This window comes from Tenrec ecaudatus, chromosome X, assembly GCF_050624435.1.
Source record: "Tenrec ecaudatus isolate mTenEca1 chromosome X, mTenEca1.hap1, whole genome shotgun sequence".
NCBI lineage: Eukaryota > Metazoa > Chordata > Mammalia > Afrosoricida > Tenrecidae > Tenrec > Tenrec ecaudatus.
Window position 1 is genome coordinate 34,063,127 of NC_134548.1, and position 25,592 is coordinate 34,088,718.

At 37.0% G+C, this 25,592-nt stretch overlaps 1 non-coding gene across 1 annotated transcript; it reads left to right on the forward strand.

Moving 5' to 3' along the window:
- Positions 1-1,449: 1,449 nt before the first annotated feature.
- On the forward strand, positions 1,450-1,510 carry LOC142435263 (U7 small nuclear RNA). Its single transcript, XR_012781356.1, has one exon. It is a non-coding gene; the product is annotated as a U7 small nuclear RNA (small nuclear RNA).
- Positions 1,511-25,592: the final 24,082 nt, after the last annotated feature.

Here is a 25,592-nt window from a genome sequence, read left to right on the forward strand (position 1 = left end):
AGCTCCATAATTCCCGATGTTTAAATATCAGAGCAAAATAGCTATTCAAATATTTGCATTGATTTAAAATGTCTGACATTAATAATTTAATGCCTAGTGATAATAATTTTATATATCAAAGGCTGAAACTGTATTAACTAAAAGCTATGCTGTCCTATGCTATGTGGTGTATGACTACAATGACGTCATGTGAACTGATGATTACCATTAGGTTCTCTCTATTCACCTTATTACTTTTTTTTTCACTTCATTACTTGTCTTGGGCTGCTTTTGACTGAGATTTCCTAATTTTCCAACAGACAACAATCTTCTGAATCAGAGAAGGAGAAATGTGAATTACCAGGAATGCCCATGAAAGCTCACTGCCCTCGAGTCAATACTGACTTAGCGAACCTCTTCAGGTTTACAAGACTGTTTATGGGCGTGAAAAGGCTATTCTTTCCCCTGCAAAGGCGCTAGTTGTTTTAAACTGTCTACCATGAGGATTGCAGTCCATGCATAACAACTACACCACCAAGTCTCCTCCTCAAATTTTAAGTTACTCCTAACGTGCTTCCAACGTTTATTATACACTTTACTTATCATTAATAAGAATATATAAAATATATAATAAATGTTTTAAAATTAAGTTAAAAGGGGACATAGTTTAAAAGGACTAAGTCTACGTTGCAAATGCTGGCAAGCAGTACTAAATCTTCCTTGATTAACTAATATGCAGCCTTCCTAACAAGGTTAACTTCAGTTCTAAAATCAAGTGTTAAAAGAACCAGTTTTAGAGCTTTGGCATTCCACAAACATGATACTTCTTGAAAATTCACTTATATGGTTTGTAGAAATTATAAGATACATATAAACCACTTTTTTTAATTTGCCAGAATGACTTGTTAGTAGCAAACAGTTCCACAAACATGTATGATAGTATTAGCTGCAAGAAAGGGTAGCTAATTAGATGGTGCCCCTTTTTGAGATATACCTGGAAATGTTGCCTGGAAATGTTGCCCTTCCCTTTTTACTGTCTGAATCTGTTTTTCTGATCTTGCTGACTTCCCACTTGAGTTCCGTGCACTATTTATTATTTCAAATGTATACCTTCTCAATAATGGATTTTAGTTTTGATTTTCTCAAACAAACCCCCTGCTAGCAATTCAACCTCTACTCATCATTGCCCTATAGAAGGATTCAGGAGCATGTTCCTTTGTTCCTATCTTCTGATAGATTTTTCTCAAGATTTGAGGCATACCCATATGTGCACACAAAGAGTATACAGTTCTGTAGCAATACTGGAAAGAAATGCACACATGAAAACCCTTAGAGAAACCTTTGTGACTTGATGAACATGTGTGAGTTCTTCACTTCATTAGTTAAAAATCAACCTTGATATATGAACTTCCCATCTTAGCATTGTTTGACCTCCATTCCCAAACATAAATCTTTCAAAGAAAAGAGGCTAAGTGTTACAGCTCTTTAAGAATTTATCTAGCAGGTTTTCTGGTTTTCCCAGAAAACCCCTAAAAAAAGAAAGAAAGAAAAGGGCCTAAGTTTTGAACATGAAAATACTTTCTAGTAGGTCCCTAGGTAATAAAAACCTAATCTAAAGGTTGGTGGTTTGAGCACACCCAGCCAAATCAATGGACAAAATGGACCAATGATCATAGTAATAACAGCCTGAAAAGTCTATGGTGCATTTATACTCGGTAACATATGAGGTCACTATGAATCAGTATTCACTGGAGACACTAAACAACCACAATAGTAGATAAAAAATACACATTCTTTTGAAAATTGTAAGTACCCTGGTATTGTAGTGGATTATTCATTGGGCTGCTAACCTCAGGTCAACAGTTTGAAAACACCAGCTGCTCTGTGGGACAAAAATGAAGCTTTCTACTCCTGTAAAAAATTACAGTCTTGCAAACAGAGAGGCAGTTCTACCTTGGCCTACAGGGCTGCTATGAGTCAGAATTAATTGGACGGCAGTGAATGAGTCAATCATTTAAAAGTCAGAACTACACAGAGAATAAAGGAAAAATACTATAACACTTAAAACTTCACTACTTATAGGTTATACACTATTACTTCTAGACATTTCCTCTCATACATGTATGCTTAAGATATTGCACTCTATACACACATACAGACACACACACACACACACACGATACTATACACAGTGATTCATTACAAACTTTGCCAATGAAATTAGAAATACAAGGAGACTTCAATAGTTCAAGGAAAATGGAATGAGAAGATAATGCTATTTTCCACAAACTTTGGGAAATACCTCATATATCATACTGCTTTTATGTTAGAAATATATGGTATTTTGCCACAGATGTCAAAAGTAGAGTTATTGATATATGTGCTTGTTTTCTAATTTATCATTATAAAATGCCCTCATATATCTGCAACCTATTATATGTTGAACACTACTTCTTAGTTTTCCTGACCCTGCAAATGGAATCTAATTTATCCAAATACTTTCAAATGAATTATAGCTCAGTACATCTTTGTATTATCCCAATTTTTACTCTTGCCCCATTTATATGTATAAAGTATTCCCCATGCCCAATTTATCTTTTATATTTTTTGTTGTTGATCTTAAATATATATAATTTTATTAGGGGCTCTTTGGTGATATCATTTTGTGTTATTTCAAATTTGATAATTAATGTTTAAACACATTTTAAAATCTCATTTGCCCAGTAGTAAACATCAATCTATTTACTGTGGTTTTTTGCAATATGCTATTATTTTATGACATATCAGATTTTTTATAACATATTTTATAACATCAGATTTTGCAACTAGAGTTAACATCTATAGATGAGAGCATTTCTAACATTGATATTTCTATTTCTGGCTGCTTCTTTCATCTCTGATAGATGTTCATTATTGCAAAACTATATACTATGCAGTAATAACTTCACTTTTAGACAGAAGGCAGAGGGCCATATAATCTGAAACAACACAAACCGTAAATTATCATATTTATTTGGGCAAGTAGGTCCAATGAAAGTTATTTATATCTATAGATTAATCACTAATAACATTTTTAAGATGCTTGAGCATATGCTTAATACCGCAGGTCTGGGCTGTCATGAAACTTTTATTGCCCATAAGAAATGCTAGTAGTTTTCCAGGATATAAACTTTTGCTTCCTAGAGAGCAGAGCACATTATGAACACATTTTTAATAGGACTTCATTTTCTGATGATGGTAATAATACAGATGTGTGCTTCCACGTTTTATGCCTGAGGCCAGGCACCTTTGGATATTACAGATATTTAATCCTAGAAAATTTTTTCAACTGACTTTCAAAGTAGATTATACCCAATTAAAATGCAGATATTCTACTATGGAATTTTTTAAGATAGTGGTGTGTAATGGAACAAACAGATATTTTATAAAATGGAATGATAAAGAATAGAAAAGGAAGTAATTTAAGAGACCTCTGAATAGAGCAACAGAGATTCTTGATGATAAGACACTTCCCAATCTAGGAAACAATTCAATAAGAAAGCGCATTTTACGAGGCCAGGGTCAACTCTAAATCACAAATGGCAATGACCATGTGCATTTCATATTAAACCACTCTGTGTACATCCTGAAAGTGATACAGCTGGGGAAAGAAGGCACAATGAAAAGAAGATCTGACACAGAATAAAAGATAGAGCTACATGTTTTTAAGTAAAAGTCTCCTCTCTGTGTATATATTTTCTCTGATGCCTAAAGTTAATTTACTTTCAAGTACCCAACTGATAGGTTTCACTTGGGTTTTAGTGTTGCAGGATGGTTTCAATGAGAAGTCAATGCCTGGGGTGGAGTGTAGGGTGGTTGCTAAGGAGAAACTTAATGCTCAATACTATAGAGAGGAAGGCAAGGAAGCAGGAGTGAACAGAAGGAAGTCCACTAGGCAAGCAAATGGAAGCTTCATCCAACATTTCTAGATGCCTTGGAGCCTAGCCCTTCAGAGCGAGATGGATTCCTGTCCTGACCACAGGGTTTCACCAAACCTTTGAGGTAGTGAAAACAAAATAAGCACCATGATGCCTGTGCTTCGTTCTTTTACTGGGTATGCTGTTCCTGTCGTGGGGTACACATTTGGAAAAAACATTTGCTTCTGTAGGTAGGTGTTGTAGGGTTGGGAAATGGACAGATGCCAGCCATACCTAGAAGCAGATTGTGTGATGCAGTGAAAAAATGTGAACTTTTCACTATAGATTAAGAAGTAAGTACAAGTAACCCCGTGCTTGCCTTGCTTATTTAGTAACCTAATACTGGCCCCAAATTCACAGACCAGTCTTTGGATGGGCAATTTGACCAAGTGTTGTGCTCCAAGGTAGTTTTCTGCTGCTGAGGCCTCCTGAAAAAGGCTTAAAGCTGTGCACCCATGTTCCAAAAATCTGGATAAAACAGAATTCTCTGAAAGTGGGATCTGAGCAGTGCCTCACACTGCCTACCACATTTAGCTTATTTTGTGTAAAATGAAAGATATTCTTAAGTCCCCATGGGACATTTTTTCCCCAGACTAGCACAAGAAATAATAAATGAAATACATTCATTTCTACGTCCATTCTACAGTGAGACAATGTTTTGATTTCTTTAAATCCTTCTACTTTAAAGGATTTTCAAAATTATATAAATAATATACTCATTAATAAAAGAGCTTCAGTATACCCACATATACATGAGGTAATCTGTATATTACCTATGCATATGGGTATTTATATGTAATATAGGCCTCATTAAAAAGGCAACACAATAATTTTAGTGGAACAAATTTTTGTTTTAATTCCCAAGTTTTTATGAGTATTTTTTTCTCTCCCACAACACAAATCTCATCTTCAGAAATGCCTGTGCTTCTAGACAGGCAAGATTTTAAACTAAATCAGGAACATAATACATCATCTTTTCCTGATCTCGTTAAAAACAAAAACAAACAGCTCCAGAAGTTGATCTGTGTCCTGGTTCATTATGACATGGTATTATATGAAGGAGTTTAACATGCTTCTATTTCCTGTTTCCTTTGGTGAAACCTCATATAATAATTCACTGAGTCCTTCTCCTTCTATCCTGTTTAAACACTCCCATCACACCCAGGTTCCCAAAGGTTATTTTGTCAACTCCTTTACAGTTGAGAACACTGTGTTCTGATGCTTGACTAGAACTAATAAAACAAAATAGTCAAATAAGAGCTCAGATTTGCTTGTTCCCAAAATTCCATGTTTGAAATGTTTCCTGCAACATCATGTTGGGAATCTGTTTGTCAAAAGTTGGTAAGAGGCATACCTTGAATGTTCAGTCGGTAACTTATTTATTCATATTTTAAAGCAGCATGTGATAAAGCCTCATTTTCATCTTCTCTTTAATGCCATGTCATTATATTGTTTTTCTGGAGATAACCTATGAACTTTTATTAAATCCAGTTGACTACAAATCAAATGCCATTCCAGCAGTATTTTACTGTGTATATAGAAGGGTAATAAGCATGTAATATGGGTGGCGGGGTGGAAGCGTGGGAAAGTAAAATTTGGAAACAAGACTTCAGAATAAAAACACAAGAGGAGAGACAACAGGTATCTGCCCCTCCCACCGCCTCCCACCACTTAGTATGGTTTTTTGAGAGAAGCAAAGCCAGTGATTCTTATCTATGTATATAAAAAGAAAATTACTCAAAAGGTTGTAGAAGTTGGCAAATTCAAGGGCAAGCAGGTTCAAAATACATGCGCCAAATGTTAGACTGGAGGTTTCTCCTACCTAGGATAGCTGTGGGGGTGGATGATCTGTAGGAAGACAACAACAGGCTGGTGGCTACAGAGAAGGATTAATTCAATATCAGCAGGTCAGGATTGTAGCTGAAGAAGTAATGAATCTAAGATTGGCAAGTCATATGACAGGTTGATGATGCCTCCCAGGACTGGCAGGCAGTATGGGAGGCTACTGGCTCAGGTCCAAAGAACCAGAAGTTAATGAGTCAGATGCAGAATCCAGACATAGCAAAATAGCAAGCAACTTTGCACATCTTCCACTTCTATTGGAAGCAGGACACACACCCCAAGACAATTAATTTCATCAGGGATATGACTTGAATAAGGGTCTTGCATTCCACCCTAATCTTATTTTATTATGGAAGGTTACAATGGATTGGCTGTGATTATGGTATGTTAGGTCAAGTCATGGGGGATTACTTGGTGTTAACTGCTAAATCATTGACAATTATGGCATAGCCAAATTAACATAAAACTTTAACATTGACACACAAGTGATGTAAAGAAAGCTATATTTCTTTGTGGAGAATTGATAAGGAGTAAACGCAGACATGAAGAACTGTACTCTTGTGTGATATGTGGATTAAGAGCAATACAACTGTTTAAAATGGTGATTTGTAAACTGAGGACTTGGTAGCATGTATTTGGCCTTATTTCTATACTTGTTACTATGGGCATGGAAAATTAGTGCTATTTTGAGAAAGCTCTCCATTGTTCTGAGGTTGTAAAGGAGTTACCATAAAAGATGAATCATCCCTGCCTGTCTACTTCACTATGCCTGAAAGTTATCTGTAGATAAGAGAAATCTGGTTCTATAGCCAACCCACCTTAGAATGTAGCATACCCTGGGGGAAGGGCTCAGGGGCACCTGAGGTCAACTAGCACTATGTCAAGATGCTGATTCACCTCATTGTTGGTTTATTAAGTTACCTGCTTATATTACCCATTGACTATGTAATATGTTAGCTATATGATGTGTGTGCCTTATGAAAGATCTGTAAGGACCATTATATATACCCATTGGAAAATACATTCATTCTCTTGGTCCCGATATAGGGGCAAGGAGCCCCTGGTGCCCTGCTGTCTATCTCTACTATTTTCCACAATTGGAAAGTTGTTCCTGAGGACACATTCAGGTATTGGGGACCCCCATACCCCGACATGTAATTTTACTCATTATTTTGGAGTCAATTATGACTCATGGTAACCCCAAATATAACAACTATATCAGAGGAAAACTGTACTAGGTAAGATATTTTTCAAATATAACCCAGGGATTCAAAGAAACTTCTAGCACTACCATCCGCCAGTTAACACGCCAGCACTTACACTGTTCACACAACTCAGAGGCTCATTGGAAGTACTCTAGTAAACCTATTTCACTGAGCTTTGAATAAGCCTATTCAGCATACTAACTTACAGAGTGCAACAGAATGAGCATATTATATAAATAAACCACAATTTATCATGTGCCAACCTCCAAGATTAAGTTGGGGTTTGGGCAGAAGCTCATAAAAACTTTTGATTTATCTTTTAAAATTTTTATATTCTCAATAGAGAAAATGTCTACTATAGTTGTAATAAGATGCTAAACTAAAACTTCACTCAATATATAATATAGTATCATATATGTGAATATTGAGAGAACCCATAAGCTTATTTAAGTATACTCACATATTTCATAAAATGGAAGAATCAGAGGTATCAAAAATTATTATTATTTAAAGATAATCTACAATTAATATTGATGTAATTAAAACCAAAAGTTTCCTTTCCTTGTAGTAGAACTTCCACTGGGCATCTTGAATATAATTCCCTTACTACTTTTAACACTGGAAGAAAGAGAAAAGAATAAATTGGTGTTACTGATATATTTTACCTTAAAAAATTGCCACTACACAACAGACTAATGATGAGAGTGAGCCACGAAGTCTCTGAGGAATCCAAATTGTAGACTTCTAACTTGCAGGCATCACATGGTACCCCATTTGAACTGGTTGGGGGTTACTCAAAAGGGGCCACCCAGAAAGTGTAGGACGTAACTGTAGGGTAGGGGGACACAAGATCACTCCATCCCTGACTGTGGGAATAGAAACATGGACTTATAGGATGATGACCTTGCAGACATGAATGCTGCTCTATATCATGATCCTTGATACACTAGTGACTGTCTATATTGTTTTATAATCTTCTATTTTTTTATTGAAGTTTATCTATATAAGATGTGCAGGATTAGCAATATTACGGAGATAGCAGCCAAACCAATAGTCCTGGGGGACATGAGAGGGGAGGAGGCAGGAGTTGAGCAGGAAGCCTACAGTGATGGGTCCAGGGGAATAGTAAGTGTTCTAAAATCGACTGGGAGGAGTGTGTAGCTTTTCTGACCATTTTTGATCAATCACAGTGTATCTGAGAGGAATTCATGAGAGATGAATGAAAGGCAAACATAATAGTGGGGTAGAAAGAAAAAATATATACATATATATGAATATGTGTTTATGTATATATATGGATACATACATGCATATATACATATACATGTAAATGCAATAAGGAAGCAGATGGACTTTGGACCTTTACTTATATCTTAACTCAGTACACAAATAGTTTGTTCTAATAATGTGGCATGATATGATACCCACCTTCCTGACATGATTGCTGAAGACAAAATGGGCACTGCAGACAAAATGGGTACATAAGCAAGTGGCCATCTAGCAGAGAAGCAATAAAGACCACATGGAAGAAGCACATGACTGGTGGGATCATGAGGTGTTGACAGGAAGAGGTATCAGCAGTTTGAAAAACACAAAAAAACATCTATATAAAGGGAGTGGATATATTTGAGACTCAAACTCTGCCAGCAAGAAAATTGGACAGTCGCTCTCAGAAGGGCCATACAGAAAGGAGGTGTACCAGGGTGTGATATGTCATTGACGAACCACATAACTATCCTGGTTCTTTAAGAGTTCCTCCCCTTACTATTAAGGTTCTTATGTGCTATACCTCATTAATCATGTTAGATTGCATATGTTCATTTGTATATTTAAGATTGCTCCATACATGGTGTCAAGAGAGACAGTCCCTCAAAGACAGTAACAGGAGTAATGGTGAAGTGGTTGGGGGAGGTGGGGGTGATAGCATTGTAAATGTAGAACCCCACTGGATTGGATTAAACAACAGAACTGTATGGGAAGGGAAGGGATATATTGAAATGAGTAAGCTGTCAATAAAAACATTAATTTTAAAAATTGTCACTACAAACGACATTTGAATTTCTGTTTGAGTTCATAGTAGCAGGAATAAAACATTAAATTGAAGCATGATTTCTTCTCTGCACTTAGAATAATATGATTCATCTTTCTGTATTTAATTGAAAGTACAATCCAAAATCCAATATATGAATTTTTAATTGCTTTTATACCAGTATTGCTCAAATATTCATTAATATCCTTCAAAAAAGTTATCATCATTATTGATACAATGAATAAATTTTACTTTATATTTTGAATTTTAATTTAAATTTCTAATAAATATGACCACTACTCTGAACCAAATTGTAAATGGCTTATAATGTTAGAGAACATAAAAGCTAGCACTATTATGAAACATAGTATTTCTATCAAATGAAAAAGTAAGCATTTCTCACTAGCTGTAATTATTAATGTATTTTCTAATGGGGTTCATTGTAGAAATGTTCTTGATGAAAGCTTTCCATCTATGCTTCAAAATTAGACCATTCCTAAACCTAGAGTTAAATGACCTCAATAGTTAGCTATACATAAATTTAATATAGAAATTGCATTCAGAGAATTTTATGGTGATTAATATATGTTAACTAATTGCTTAATGCATTTTACATTACATATTGACTAGTCCTGCTTAATAACTTAAAAATAAATCTGTATTTTAGATACCACTTCACACCCACTAGGATGGCTATTGCTTTTAAAAATGGAAATTAACAAGTCTTAGCCAGGATATAGAAAAAGGGGAACACTCATGCTAGTGAGGAGGTAAAATGGTGCAACCAATTTGGAAAATTATATCGCAAGAACGTATGCACAGCATGCTTACATTCATATATGTCTGCATCATCACACTGCCCCACAAATGCTGTCATTGTTACTAGGTGCCACTGTAGTAGTTCCAGCTCAGAGTGACCCTATATACAGTGAAACTAAACCCTGGTTCTCTGCCACCCTCATAATTCTTCTCATCTTGGAGTCCACTGTTGTAGTCCCTGTATCAATCCATCTCATTGAGCATCTTCATAATTTTCACTGAGCCTCCGTTTTAACAAGCATGATGTCCTTTTTTCCAGGGACTGGTCTCTCCTGGCAAGTTATGCAAAGTAGGAAAGATAAGTCTCACCATCCCAGCATCTAAAGAGCATTCTGATTGTAAGGCTACTTAGACAGAATTGTTTGTTCTTTGGGCATTCCATGTTATTTTCAATATGTTTGCAAACACTATGATTCAACTAAATCAATTTTTCTTCCATCTTCCTTATTCATTGACAAAACTTCACATACATATGAATGATTGAAAGTACCATGACTTGGGTTAGACAAACCTCATTCCTCAGTGATATCCTTGTACGTTAGCATTTTAAACCATCTTGTACAGCAGATTTGACCAATGTAATGTCATTTGATTTATTGACTTTTGTTTCTATGAGCACTGATTTTGTATAAAACAAAATGAAGTTTTAGACAACTTGAATCTTTTCTCCATTTGTCATGATATTGTCTATTAATCATATATATTATATGTAAATATACGTCTGTTTATATTATGCATACATATAGTGTACATATATTATATACATAGTATCTATACACATATATGTGAATATATACAAACCTTCATGTATAGACACATGAACAAACATGCCAGAATATTAAGAGTTTAGACTGGGATTATTTATGTGTGATTTTCATTTTAGACAGTCTGACAATTTTTTAAAGAATATATTCTAAAAATCATTTAAAATATTGTATGCTATTAACAAAAAATAAAACCTGATAAAACTGGTACACTAGAGATGATTATTATGAGTAACTGAGGCCATTATAGTTTGTTGGATAAATATAACATTGAGTAGTATGGAGGGAACCTTATTACAAATAGGATAATCAAATCAACTGGAATCAACAAGTAGATCAAAGGGATGATATATGCTAATTCATATACACCTAAACTTTGTTTTTCCAGTACCCAAATTGAGTTCTGTACAACATGAGTCCATAAAACACTTCTCAAAACCAAAAAGAACAGCAACACAAACAACAACCAAAATTTCCATATTATATTAAATTTGGAGAACTCTGGTCTTTCCTTGGAGATTTTCTACACGCTTTAGTATTAAAAAAAACGGTCAGAAGGACTGCATTACAGAACTGTGCTAACTTTATATAGCTCACATATCCCCAACTTGTTCAATCATTAAATAGTAATAATAGCCCTCAAAATAAAGGTTTCATGTAGCATGTGCTGGAAAATGCTGCCATAAATTCAAAAGTAGAGTACTATTTAGTAAAGAAGAATCTAAGCAGATGATTTTGACATGTTGTGGTGGATATTCAAAATTAGTTAAAATAATAAAGTCATCATGGCAAGAGATATTTCTTTTGGGGAATTTAAACCAACACTAAACAACAAAAACAACAAAACTGTTGTTGGGTTAGGACTTATGTAAGTATACAATCAAAAGCCCTAAACGTACCTTTAGTGGCTGCGCGCATCTAGGGTACTGGGTTTATTTAGAATGAACAAACAGCATAACTAAGAATGTAGGCCATATTATATGTCCATCTGTGATATCAGCCACACATTCACACACCCCACATAAAATCAGTAGCACTGAGTGAATTTAACTGAATATATTTATCATTTTATTGGGGGCTCACACAACTCTTATCACAATGCATACATCCACCCATTGTGTCAAGCACTTTTGTACATATGTTGCCATCATCATTCTTAAAATATTTGCTTTCTACCTGAGCCTTTGGTATCAGCTCCTCATTTTCCCCTTCCTCCCCCCTTCTGCTCCCCCATGAACCCTTGATAATTTATAAATTATTATTATTTTGTCATATCTTATACCATCCAACATCTCCCTCATCCACTACTCTGCTGTCTATCCCCCATGGAGGAGGTTATATGTAGATCCTTGTTATCTGTTCCCCCTTTCTCCTTTACCTTCCCTCCACCCTCCCCATATTACCTTTCTCACCACTGATCCTGAAGGGTTCATCTGTCCTGGATTCCTTGTGTTTCCAGTTGCTATCTGTACCAGTGTACATTCTATGGTCTAGCCAGATTTGTAAGGTAGAATTGGGATCATGATAGTTGGGGGGAGGAAACATTCAAGAACAAGAGGAAAATATCTGAATATTTTTAAAGGAAAGGACACACAGAGGATACATACAATGTAAGGTAAGGTTGCAGTTACTAAGAATTCTATCCATAGATGGTGTCAGTGATTTCCATAGCTTTTTCTTTCTCCTTTCAACGAACAGATAGTGATTAAGCTAGAAACAACTAAGGGACTACCCATATTAATGTCACTAGGAGGAGCAACCACAGTCTCCACAGTTGAAATTTTTCTGTCATTCTTTTATTCCTTGAACAGCAAAAGAACTGCCCACTCCTCTCATTGCTCACAAGCCAGCAATCCCACACGAAGTCTTTCCTAACTTTTATATGAGAGCAGTGTTTTTGCAAAGACACTTCCCAAGCCATTAGGGCCAATATCACTTGGCAATCTGTGAGAATTCAAATTGCAGGTTCTCAGGCCTCGCCCTACACCTACTGATTCAAACACCTCTGAGTGTGGGATAGAGCAATCTGTCTTCACTAGTTCTCCAGAAGATTCTGGTGGCCATCAAATTTGAGAACCACTGTAGAAGAATAAGATTGACAAGGATTGATTGATATTTGGATGTTTCTAGTCACCACATTAGAGAATCCATGTATCAAATCACCAAGCTAATTTTTAAATGAGACCAATTGTTTATATATAGCATGGAAGCTGTAAAATAAAGAGCACATAGTACACACATTTGCACAATATTTATCAAAAAATTGGATTGAAAGTTGGCATATTAAAACTTGGTACAGATTTCTCCAAAGGCCTAATGCAACAAATGTGCAGCAAGGGAAACAAAGCCATTCCAAAGAACTTTATTTATAACATAATGTAATTACATTACAGTATTAATAGCATTGCTTGTAATTTTAACTACAGACAAATGAATAAAATCCAATGTCTTTGAGTCTATATCAGCATGCTAAAAACTTTTTTAAAGTCCTCTATTCCATAGAGATATTCCCCAAATCTCCCACATCATAATATTAAGGTTCTACTTCTGAAACTGAAGCTTTTGCTTGGTGAAAGTGAAGAAGTCTTGAAGCACTTACTGAAAAAGATCAAAACATTGAGTATAGTTTATTGTTCAACATAAAAAAATCACCTCAGAACTGGAACAACTGACAGTCTCATGACAGAGAGATTATTGAACATTGTCAAAGACTTCATTTTAGTTGGATCCACAATCAAGAGCATTGGAAGCAGCAGTCCTGAAAGGCAAGGAACTCTGACATTGGGTAAATCTGATGCAAAAAAAAAACTCTTTGAAGCGTTAAAAAGCGAAGACGTCACTTTAAATATAAAAATGCATCCAACCGAAGCCACAGTATTTCTAATTGACACATATGCATACACAAGTTGGGCAATAAATAAGGAAGAATTGATGCTTTTTGATAATGGTGTTGGCAAAGAGCATTGAATATACCGTGGCCTGCGAGAAGGAGAAACAAATCTGTCTTGGAAGAACTACCACCAAAATTCTTATTAAAACACGGATGCACTTTGAACCTGTTACCCAATAGGGCCAGTCCCTGGAGAAGATCATAAAGTCTGGTAAACACAGTGTTTGCAACAATGGGTTGAAATACAGCGATGATTGTGAGGGCAGTGCAGGAACAAGCCAGGAACATTTCCTTCTGGTTTGAGTCAGAACTGACTGGACAGCATCTACTAACTACAATAAACTGAGAAACAAAGCAAAACAAACAGAATGCTTCTGGGATCAGGCAGCAAATGTGAGTTAATCAATAACAGAGAGCTCTAGTGGTGTGGTGGTTTTGCATTAGGCCACAAACCTCAAGGTAAGCAGTTTGAAACCACCAGCTGTTCAGTGGGAGAAGAATGACATGTCGAAGTACAGTCTCAAGAAGCACACAGAGGCAGTTCTATCCTGTCCTATAGACTCACTATAAGTCAGAATTAACTTGATGGCAGTGAGTCTGGTGTTGTGGTCTCAAAAAGTTTGTTTTAAAATATCTACTATCTTTTAATTCCATTTCTCCATGAATGTTTTGAAGCCCTCTTGTATAAAAAGGAAGAATAGTGCTACATATTGTTACAATGTTGCTTTTATTAGGTCCCATCCAGTCAGTTCTGACTCATAGCAAACTTATGTGCAAAAGAACGGAAGAGTACTGGGACTTTGCTGTCCTCACAAGTATCGCTGTGTTGGAGCCCATCATTGCAGCCGCTGTGTCAATCCATCTTGTTGAGGGAATTCCTCTTTTGCCCTGCCCTTCTGCTTTACCAAGCATGGTGCTTTTTTTTCCCAGGGGCCAGACTCACCAAATAACACATCCAAGTACATGAGATGAAGTCTCACCATACTGGTTAGTGAAGAGCATTCTGGCTGTACTTCTTCCAATACAGATTGTTTATTTTTGGCAATCATTGATACTTTCAACATACTTAAAGAGGAATGTGCGGATTCTTCCTCTATCTTCCTTATTCAATAGCCAAATTTCTGGTCCCAGCCTTTCACTTGCTATGTCTTTGAACAATATTTTGGACTGACAGAGGCCATAAAAAATGTGCCGAGGTCACTGGAGGCACATTGTGCGAGTAGTTCCCGATCTGCCCTAAACACACCAGGGTTAAACACTAATGATGTGCAACAGAGCAGCAAGGGGAGCAAAGCAATGAAGTACCTGGCGAATACCAAAAAGAGATTTGGGGCCAGGGCATGGCACCCCATCAGACTCTACTGTAGTGGTTCTCAACCTTCCTAATGCCGCAACCCTTTAATACAGTTCCTCATGCTGTAGTGACTGCCAACCATAAAATTATTTTTGTTGCTACTTCATAATTGTAATTTTGCTACAGTTATGAATCATAATGTAAATATCTGATATGCAGGAGGATAAGGGGAAGGTAGGTGGAGAAAGAGGAAACCGATCACAATGATCTACATAAAAGTGAGTGAAGGGAGATATCGGTCAGTGTAAGACATGAAAAATAATGATTTATAATTTATCAAGGGTACATGAGGGAGGGAGAGGGAAGGAGGGGGGAAATGAGGAGCTGATGCCAAGGGCTCAATTAGAATGAAAATGTTCTGAAACTGATTATGGCAACAAATGTATAAATGTGCTTGACAAAATGGATGGATGTATGAATTGTGAAAAGAGACAGACAATCCCCCAATAAAATGATTTAAAGGAAAAAAAAGTGTTGAGGTACTAGCCTCTGTTGAATGAGTGTAACCTGGCTTTGGGTGATCTGACACTAGACTACATGAACCTACTCTGTGTGTGGGAAATCATGCTCAAGCCATAATGGTATGATTGGGTTGCTGTCTTCTGCTCCTTCGTCGGCTTCCATAAGTTCCAGAACTCAGAGGTTCCATATAGATGATGAATAGCTTCATGTTTTCCATCTCAGCCATGGTGATGTCTTATCTACAGAATCCTTAACACATGATGCCTCCATTCAATGGGGCCCATTATGAGGTGACCCCCTCTAACTATTTCCTCCAGGCTTGGTCTTTTGGTTGTTGTCATGGGCATCCCTGACTGTGGTGGTCTCAAATCTCTCAGCTGAATAGAAGGAACCTGGTCCCTTTCCTAGGTTCCCCACTCCTTGGATGCAAGGACACTATCCTAAGTCTACATTGGTGCCCTCCTCCTACATGATGCATGTTGCTGATGGGACTGTAGCCCTTGTTTCTGGGCACTGCCACTTCTTTTCTTGTTGAAACAAGTTAATAATAATAAAGTTTTTCACTCTTAAAAAAATGTCCAACTTCACATACATAGACACAATGGAAAATACCATGGACTGGGTCAGGCCCACTTTAGTCTTCAAAGTAACAGCCTTGTTTTACAATATTTGACTATGCTTCCAAAATACAAACAAGATGGAATCCTTGGCAACTTCAATCTTTCTCCTTTGATCATAATGTTACCTATTGGTCTCGTGAAGATTTTGCTTCTGTTTTCTCATTGAGTTGAAGTCTATCTCAAAAACTCCAATTCTTTTTTTTTTTCAGATCATTTTATTGGGGGCTTTTACAATTCTTGTTACAACCCATGCATCAATTGCATCCTACACATTAGTACATATATTGCCATTGTTCTTTTCTAGACATTTACTTTCTATTGAGCCCTTGGGATCAACTCCTCTTTTAGTTACCCCACCTCGTGGCCCCTGATAGATTATAGTTTATTATTTTCATATCTCACACCGAACGCTGTCTCCCTTCCCCTCTGGTTTCTGTTGTTCTTCCCTCTGGATGGTGATGTGCGTTCATGTGCCCTTCATTAAGATTGGTACCCCTCTTCCTCCCCATCTCTCCCTGCCTCCCCCCTACCCTTTTGGCATCATTATTCCCATTCCTGTTCCTGGGTTCTGTGTGTCATGAACTTTATCTCTTGCCTATACCTATGTACACACTCTTGTCCAGTCCAGAGTAGGAAGTAGCACTGGGATCATGCGAGTGGGGGATGAGGATGCCTCAAGGGATCAGAGATATATAGTGTGATCCATTGGTGCTCTAATGCACCCTGATTGACACATCCCCTTCTTCTGAGCCTTCTGTGGGGGGATGTTCAATTGTCGATAGATGAGCTTTGGGTCTCTGCTCCAACTCCCCTCATTCTCACCAATGCTTTTTTGTTTATCTGTTGTTTGTTAAAAGGCTGTGGTCCTTGATCTTCAACAGCAAATGCTTAAAATCCACCACACATTCAGCATGGTTGTGTCATCTGCCTAGATCAGGTTTTTTTTGGAATCGTTTTATCAGGGGCTCATACAACTCTTATTACAATCCATTCCTACATCAATGTGTAAAGCACATTTGTACATTAATTTCCCCTAGCTCAGGTTTTTAATAAAACTTCCTCCAATCCTGATGTGTTCTTCATATAGCCCTGCTTCTCAGATGATTTGCTCAACACACAGATTGAACCAGTATGGCAAGAAGATTGTTATAATATGCACATATAATTGGGAGTATCAGACTCTAAGGGTGCATGCTCTAAGGAATCCTTGTTTCCCTCTTACTGTGACACTCTGAATATCAAGCAAAAGGCATCCCTATCGTTTAGTTCCCAGTTGTCTGCCAGTTTGTGAGTTCTACATCTAAAAACACCTCTCTTCCACCTGTCTCCAGCCCAAATCCCAATGAGAACAATGTATGTTATCTCAGATTAGTAGTAGCAAGAAAGCAACTGAAGTTAATTGTTTCCCATGTTGGCATGAATGATGTTGTAGTTACATAATCTGTTGTCAATTTGAGACTTAACAGTGAAAGGGTGGAGTTTAGCCTGTCAATCAGGTCTCAGCTAAATGACCTCATTTGGAGGCACTAATAAGATAAATTGCTGGCTGGAGGCAGGACACTTGCTCACTCCCTGCAAGACATTTCCTGCCAACAAGACACATGGAGCTACACTACAGCCCTGAAGCTGAAGGAGCCAACTGGAGACCCTTGCCAGAGCTGAGATGCTTACACTGCCACAGGATCCAGAAGACTTTCCACCCACTGGCCTGTGATCTTCCTGCATTTGGTGTCATTGCATGTGTTTCATGAGTCTGAAGAGGAATTTATAGATTGGTATTGGACATATAAACTAATCTCAGACTTATGGACTTGACCTGGTCTGGGCTGGGATGTTTTCTCAATATTTAATTGCTCTTGTGTATAAAGCTATTTCTTGTACACCTATGAGTGTCTATGAGTTTTGTTCCTCTAGTCCACCCAGACTAACAAAAAATGACTAACAGGCTATTGGATTACTGGTAGATTGAGGTAGCAACTCTGGAATTTCAGATTATAGCCCACTCATTTTTATAACTCATAGATGCTCTTTTCTCTGACATTTATCCAAGTGGATATAGAGTGGTATTTTCAGAGAGCTTCAAGGAGGAACATAGAAGACCTTTGTACGTATTGAGAGTTTGTGAATTGAGAGCTTCCAATAATCCTTCACCTAGTCTAATTGTGAGAAATAAAACAGGAATTTCCCATTGTTACCTCAGAGAAAACACCCTGTCATGATTTAAAATCAGAATTCCCGGCTTCTCAAAACTCACTGCTCATTAAAATTCCTTGGGGGGGGGGAGGAATCACTTCAGTACCTAGGTGTCATACCCAGTCAAAATAAACCAGATGCAGGCAGTTGGTATGCTAGGGGTAGAGAATTCTTGCCAGGAGCATCATAGTTACTCCAGTCGCTATATCTAGCCATGTACAAAAGTTAATTCCTGCTTGTAAGAGTTTTGAAAAATATTTCTTTATTTTAACCTCATACCTTCTGACATCCAATGCCATCCCTAAACCTACTGCTTGCCATTTTGGCCTTTGATTAATATGAAATTCCCCTTCAATTTTTTTACAACTCAAATCCCATGGATTTAAGCCCTGTTACTACATCACTATTTGCTTTCCATCAACATTTCTTTAAAGTAAGTATATGTATATAAAGTAATTATATTTGAAATAATTCAAGCCATTGTTTTTCCTCTTTTGTCTTCACTTAGTGATGGTTTGACAAGTGGAAGAACAATTCTTCAAGACACACACATGATGGTAATAGAACTCTTCTACTTAAATAACAGAAACTCAGAATTGATAGCTCAACCTCAGTATTGAAAATGCTGTTATAAGATGGGGTAGTGGAAGCACAGAAGTTTGGAGAAGGGCAAGGGCAGATGGGGCATTTTACAATAAAAATTGCTTCTCAGGTAGACTAGTTTTCAGTTATTGTACTGACATAACCTGGAGGTATTTGCAAGTGATCATCCCAACCAGCCTTATTAAATTAAAATATAGACACTAAATACTTGGAGTTATATACATACTGTATTTGTGTTTGGGTATGCCTACAGTTTGCTCACCTGTCAGAAAGAAATTATCCCCATTTTCCATTATAACATGTCACTTGCATGGGATCACACAGGGCACATTTCTATGGAAGATACCATTCAAACTACAGAGACGGGGTCACAGCTATTAGCTCTTCAAGACCATGTTTCACCTGTTTTAACAGGTTTCACCTGTTTTAAGGGAAAAGGGAAGTAAGAATTCATGAGAGCAACCTGATGCAAATGGACTCCATGGTATTGGTTTGATTTTCACTTATTCACGATTTCAAGAACCCTTGTAGCTAAGGATGGTCATATCATAGAGTCCATTTTTACTCCTAGTGATTCTAAAAGACAGTATAGAATTGCTCCTGTGGGTTTCTGAGACTAATTCTTTCCAGAAGCAGAAAGCCTCATCTTTCTCCCTCAGAGCTGCTGGTGGGCTTAAACCACAGATCTTGTGATTAGCAGCCCAATGAGTAACCAACTACGCCGCCAGAGCTTCCCAGATGGGCACATACGTGACAGAACACCTTTCTTGCAAATGAAAAATAAGCAAAGGTCTACTGGAGTGAGTCTAAAAGAGATGTATCTGCTGGTCTTCTTTTCATTTCTTCTGGCCTTGAATGGCTGTCAATTTGTAATCTGAAAGAACAGGCCAGAGATTCATAGAGATACCAGCCATGACATCACTGAGATAACGTCTAGATGTTGTATGATGTAAAATTTGTTTTGGCAACTGTTGGTGGGTTAATCTGTTATTGCCGATGGAATCCATTATTAACTAAAAAAGAACCTCAGAATAATTTGGTTTTCAAGTTTGCATTTTTATCATCATGATATATCAAGATTTGTGCTGGCAAATCTTTAACAACCAGCTTTCAGTAAAAAAACAAAACAAAAAAACAAGCAAAGAAATAAAGAAGAAAAAGGAAAAGTTCTGATTTGTAGCATTTGCCAATTTCCCTGGTGTAAACAATTCCACCACAGTGATTTCAAAATACCAACACAATGTCACAGAAGAGATGTGCACAATTAGCTCTCATGAGCTCCAACATACCACTGAATATTTCCCTAATAACTTACTATATGGTCATAAGACTATTATAGTTCATTAACATTACTTTCAATTTCATTTTTTTAAAGAAGAGAGTTTATACAGAGAGGAATATAGAGTTCAGAATTACAGAATTTCAAGACATACTGGTAAAATTTATTAACCAGGAAGCAGATAGCATACTTTATGAGCACCTGTAATAGAAACTTAGAAATTGTCTCTAGACTCAAACCAAATATACTCATTAATTTAATATGCACACTTTCTAAGTGAGAGTCGTATTCCAGGAAAGAAGAGAATAAATTTCTCTATCATATAACAGAAATTTTAATACATAGATTTGAAAGCAAAATTGCTGTCATCTTAAGTAATTTGAAAAAAATGCATTTTGGCTCTTATAAATCCATATGGCTGTATCTGTAACAGGGTGAGAATGGAAGATTCTCTAGCATCCTAGTCCTTGAGAGTAAAACTTACAACATAGAGCAGCATACTTTCATAGCTGTTATTTATCAGAATTATTCTCTACAGTATTTCTCCCAATATCTCAATGAAGACAGTTAAATTCTTAGATATTAAAACTAAGCAAAATCTTCAAACCTAAGGGTGAGTCATTTATTTATTATTGTTTAGGTACCTAAGTAGACCTTCAGCTAACAGACACAATCAGCCATGACACTCCTTCAATCGGAGTAAGCGCCAACTTCATTACTAACATGACTTTTTAGATATTAGACAGCCTGGTGAAAAATACATGTTTCCAAGTGAAATAATTAGCATTTTGGAAAGAACGGTTTACTCCAAGTGCTTTCTAATTTCTTAGTGGCATTTCCCCTAGCAAAATCTGCAGTATTTGGTCTACACTGATGCTGGATTTCATCTAACTAGTCCAAACTGGAAAAATAAGTTAACCTTCCTTGCATCCGTGTTTACAGAACAAGTACTAGTTTGTTTTAAATTGCCACTTAGCCTGATTTTTGCATATTGGTCTTTAGTATTAGCTATTTATAACCACTATATCTTGGAACCAGGGAATGCCAAAACAACAAACAAATCGGTCTTAGAAGCAAGAAGGATAAGACTTTGTCTCACAAATTTTGGACATATTATCAGCAGAGATTAGTCTCTGAAAAAGAACAGCATGCTTGGTAGAGTAGAAAGGCAGTGAAAAAGAGGAAGGTTCTCCATAAGGTGCAGAATTTTGACACAGTGACACAGTGGCTTCAATTTAACAACAGTAAGGAAGAAAGAACAAAATATATGAAGTTTTTGTGTAACAATCTTCTAAAATAAGAATTAGGAATAAATCACAGAAGCTATCAAAGCTGAGTAAGACGACCTTAATTATTCATGTATTCTGTACCAGAAAACATCTAAAGGTGTGCCAGGAGAGGCCAAATAAAATACAAATCATTATTTAATGCCATAAAATAAGAGCTAGTTAAATTTGCATCAGGTTCAAAAAGATCAGCACTGTCTCTAATTACTAGAATGCATGCTCAACGAAAAGGAGATGAAGTACCCATATGTGTGGTATTCAAACAAGAAAAGGACAGTGCAAATACTTTGAAGTACTTTTAAACACAGAGATTTTATCTTTAGAATTCCTGAAATTTATGTCTGTAAGAATGAAGATTCTGTTTGGGGTTAGTTATTAATTTTGCCACAATAAACAGTTTTTACTTATTATAGGTGGTACTCACGTGCCATCATTCTCAATTGGCAAACTCACTGCCATCGAGCTGATTACGACTCATAGTGTCCTTAAGGACACAGTAGATGGCCTAGATTTGCATCCAAGATTGGATCTATCTTTCTCCTGCCAAATGACTGGTGCACTTTTTGGTTTCTTAATCTGATTCTTGTTTGTTTGTTTGAGATGAACTTGTTTGTCACTAAAGACTCCAAGTAATTTTTTAAGACATTCAGGCCACTATTTATATTTGAGGCATACGGAATCTGGAGGAATTTTTTACAGAAACACACTATGTATATTTATACAGCCCATCTCACAAATGAAACCAACAATATTCTTTTAGATCCTACACATATGAGATTTTTGTCCTCTCCCTCATAGTTCCCACTCCACACCCCACCCCTGCTCAAAAACCTATCCCTCTCAACTGGTCTCCTAATAGACATCAAATCCTGTCTATTGGTGTATAAACCATGTTTATTTTTCCTAATAACAATGATGTTTTAAAATATTTATAAGTGACTAAGTCTGTTAAGCGTAATGTTCTCTAGTGTTGTCCATTCTGGCAGTGTTTGAGAATTTCCATTGTTTTTTAATGGTGCATTGTATGGATGTACAAGAGTTTCTTTATCGATTCCTGTATCATTGGAGTTTGGGGAGGGTTTCCATGTCTTTTTTATTATGAAAATTGTTGCATATGCTTGTTTTTGCTGTGTTCTTGATTTCCTTAGGGTATATCCCCAGTAGAGATATTGCTGGATCATAAGGTACTTGTATTTACATTTGTTGAAGGAAGTGCCATATTGAAGTTCATAATGGTTGTACAATGCTACAGTCCCACCAGCAACATATAAGCATTCCTTTTACACATCCATATCCTTTCCAGCATTTATTTTCTGTGTATTGAGTTTTCCTAAAAAGTGTTGGTGTGATGTGCTATTTCACTGTTGTTTTCTTTTGAATTTCTCTTACTGCTAATGATCTCAAATGTTTCTTCGTGTGGCTGTTGGCTGCTGAATGTTTTCTTTGGTAAACTGGTCATGAGTAGTGGTTTTGAACTGCTGACATTTTGATAGCAGCCCAACGTGTAACTACACCACTAGGAATCCATACTGGGATTATAGTTACTTAAATATGGTATCCCTTGTGAAAATGGGTTAAGAATGAGCAATGGTGATTGTAAATAACCAATAAGGGATTCTTAAGTTCTATATTATTGTGGCATCTCACTAAATTCATAATTCACCAAGCCTCTTGTGTTGGATCAATGTTAGAGGTTCCGCATATACAATGTAGTAGCCATCTCCAATGGCAACAATCAAATGTAAATACCTCATGTAAATATGCGAGGAGCCCTGCTGGAGTGGTGGTTACACGTTGGACTGCAATCCACATGCTTGGCAGTTCAACATCACCACCAGCACGCCCTCGGGAGAAAGACTGTACTTTGTAATCCCATAAACATTTACTATCTTGTCAATGCACAAGAAGGTTGCTATGAGTCAGCATTGACTTCATGGCGGTGAGGTGGGTTTTTGTTTTGTTTTTGCTTTTATGTAATATTTTTTGTAATAGATGTAAATCTTATTTTTCTGTGCATTTTAGGACATTTCAATAAAGGATTCTAAAATTGTTCTTGCTTTTTAACTAGGTCAAGCGACAAATGAGGTGGTGCAGTGGTTAAAACACTTATCTGCTAATCAAAAAGTAAGCATGTGGAACTTACCAGACCCCTCCTTGGGAGCAGGATATGGTAGTTAGCTTCCTTAAGGATTCCCATCCTTGGAAACCCTAGGGGGAAGTTCAATCTTATGGAGACTTTCTGAGTTGGAACTAACTCTATGGTGATGGGATTGGGGTGGTTTAGAGATGCACTAAAATACAGATAAGAGGGCAAGAGAGCAGGGAATATTGCCAACGTAGCAACTTCTTAGGTTTACTTTATTGGGCATCCCATTATTTTTTGCCATGCATCTCAACTGGCTCTCAGAAGCATTTATTAACAATCGCCAACCCATTGGAATTAACAAAACAAATAAACACAAAACTATCAAACGGAACAAAGCCAAGAAAGCTTAAATGTTACAGATGCCAGAAACTAGAATATTGAAAACAACATTGTATATTTTCTCGCTATATTTCTCTACTCTCAATTTAAATGTCCCCCAAGAGGACCTCTATCCCCTTAAGGAAAAGGGCTTATTCCAAGATAAGGCAGACTTTGAAAATTAACTAAGCTTTCATACATGCCAGTCATCCCACCCGTAATACTTTGATTCATAATAAAAGTTTAATTTCACAAGGAGAAATAAAAGAATTAAAGTATTGTTATTTAAAAGTGATTATAGAAAGCAGCATTGCCTATGGAAGCTAAATTTATAAAACAGCAGGTTGGGTTTTTTGGGAGATGGAGTTATAAACTGCACATTTCCAATTCATACACATTCAGGGGAACCTATTTTTCTGAATATATTTATCAATCTCTCTCACCCTCCCTCATTCCTGAGGAAATTAGAAGTAAGGTAATGATGAATAGAGCTGCTGTAGCATTAGCCCATTGTTTAACTTTTTCCCCCTCAATAATAGTTCACTACTTAGATATCATTCTGTATATTTCAGATCTCCAACGCTGCTAAATTACCATAATTGTTTCCTGCAAAGTTCAATAAAATATATTAACAATAACAATTTTAAAGGCATACATGAAATTACTCAGTGTATTTTCCTCACATTATTTTAGAGTAACTACTCAAAATCAATTCTATTACCCTGAATAATTATGCTGAATTTAAATTGCCTTCTACTTAGAAAAATTTGCCATTGTTCCTTTTAAAAATCTGAGACCTCTATTTGGTGAAGAAAAAAAAACGTAAGTGTGCTGTTAAAAATTGAAAGAGTCACTGATTGGTATTGTCAGAAGCACCACTGTTTTAGTCTTTCTGGTGACTCTAGCCAGACCCTACAAAAGTTCTGGAGAAATCCTGCTCAACCAACTTTCTGAACTACTTTCAGAACTCCCTGCTGCTCTGTAGGTTTACTCATCTTTTGTGTTCCCTGCTCTTTTTCTCCTCCCTGGTGATCTTTAGCCTCAACACGTCTGGGATACACTTGGACAGTCACTTCCTATCTCTGTCCTCTTCAGTAAAGCAAACTAAGAAGCCTGGAAGAGCCCTATTGTTTTGCTGCCCACAATGTGGTACACATCCAAGGTCAAGAGGAGCAGATTCAGGCAGCTGAAACTTCATCCTTTGGGAAAGCCTGACAGCTGCTTTCATTTACCGCTTTCAAGACCTCTCCAGGTTTACAAGCTTTTGCATATGTAGGCCAGACAACCAAACATCTGAAAATGTATTCCAAATCAGATGAACATTTAGGGGGGGTGGAGTGCAGTGCAGGATAGAGACGCAGTGAAAACCTTAAGATTTTGAAATCCTGACCCTTTTCTGGCTTTTTAACAGACACAAGGTAAATCTGCTTCAAGCCCATAACCCATCAGGTTTGCTCCAGGAAGGTTTTTCTTCATCCCTATATAGAACTTCTCAGATTCCTTAACTCTGTACTTGGCCACACCCAGACAAGGCAAAGCCTCCTTAACCCTCCCCATCTTTGCTCCCTCAAGTTACCTCTTTTTATTTTCTCAAGTCGATTCATTTCCTTAGATTTCATTTGTAAAGCAAGTGACCAAGTTACCACGCTATCATAAAACCAATATCCAGTGGCTTCTATTCAAATGTTCAATGTTGAAACATCCAAATCCCTATTTACACCCCCTCCCTAGGAAAACGGGAGTTTCTGCTCTCCCTGGGAGCTGCACCCCCTCTCCTGCCTCCTGCTGCCCCAGTGCCAGACACTCCCTGCCCTCCTGGAGCTCAGTAGGCATAGGCAGGGGTGGGG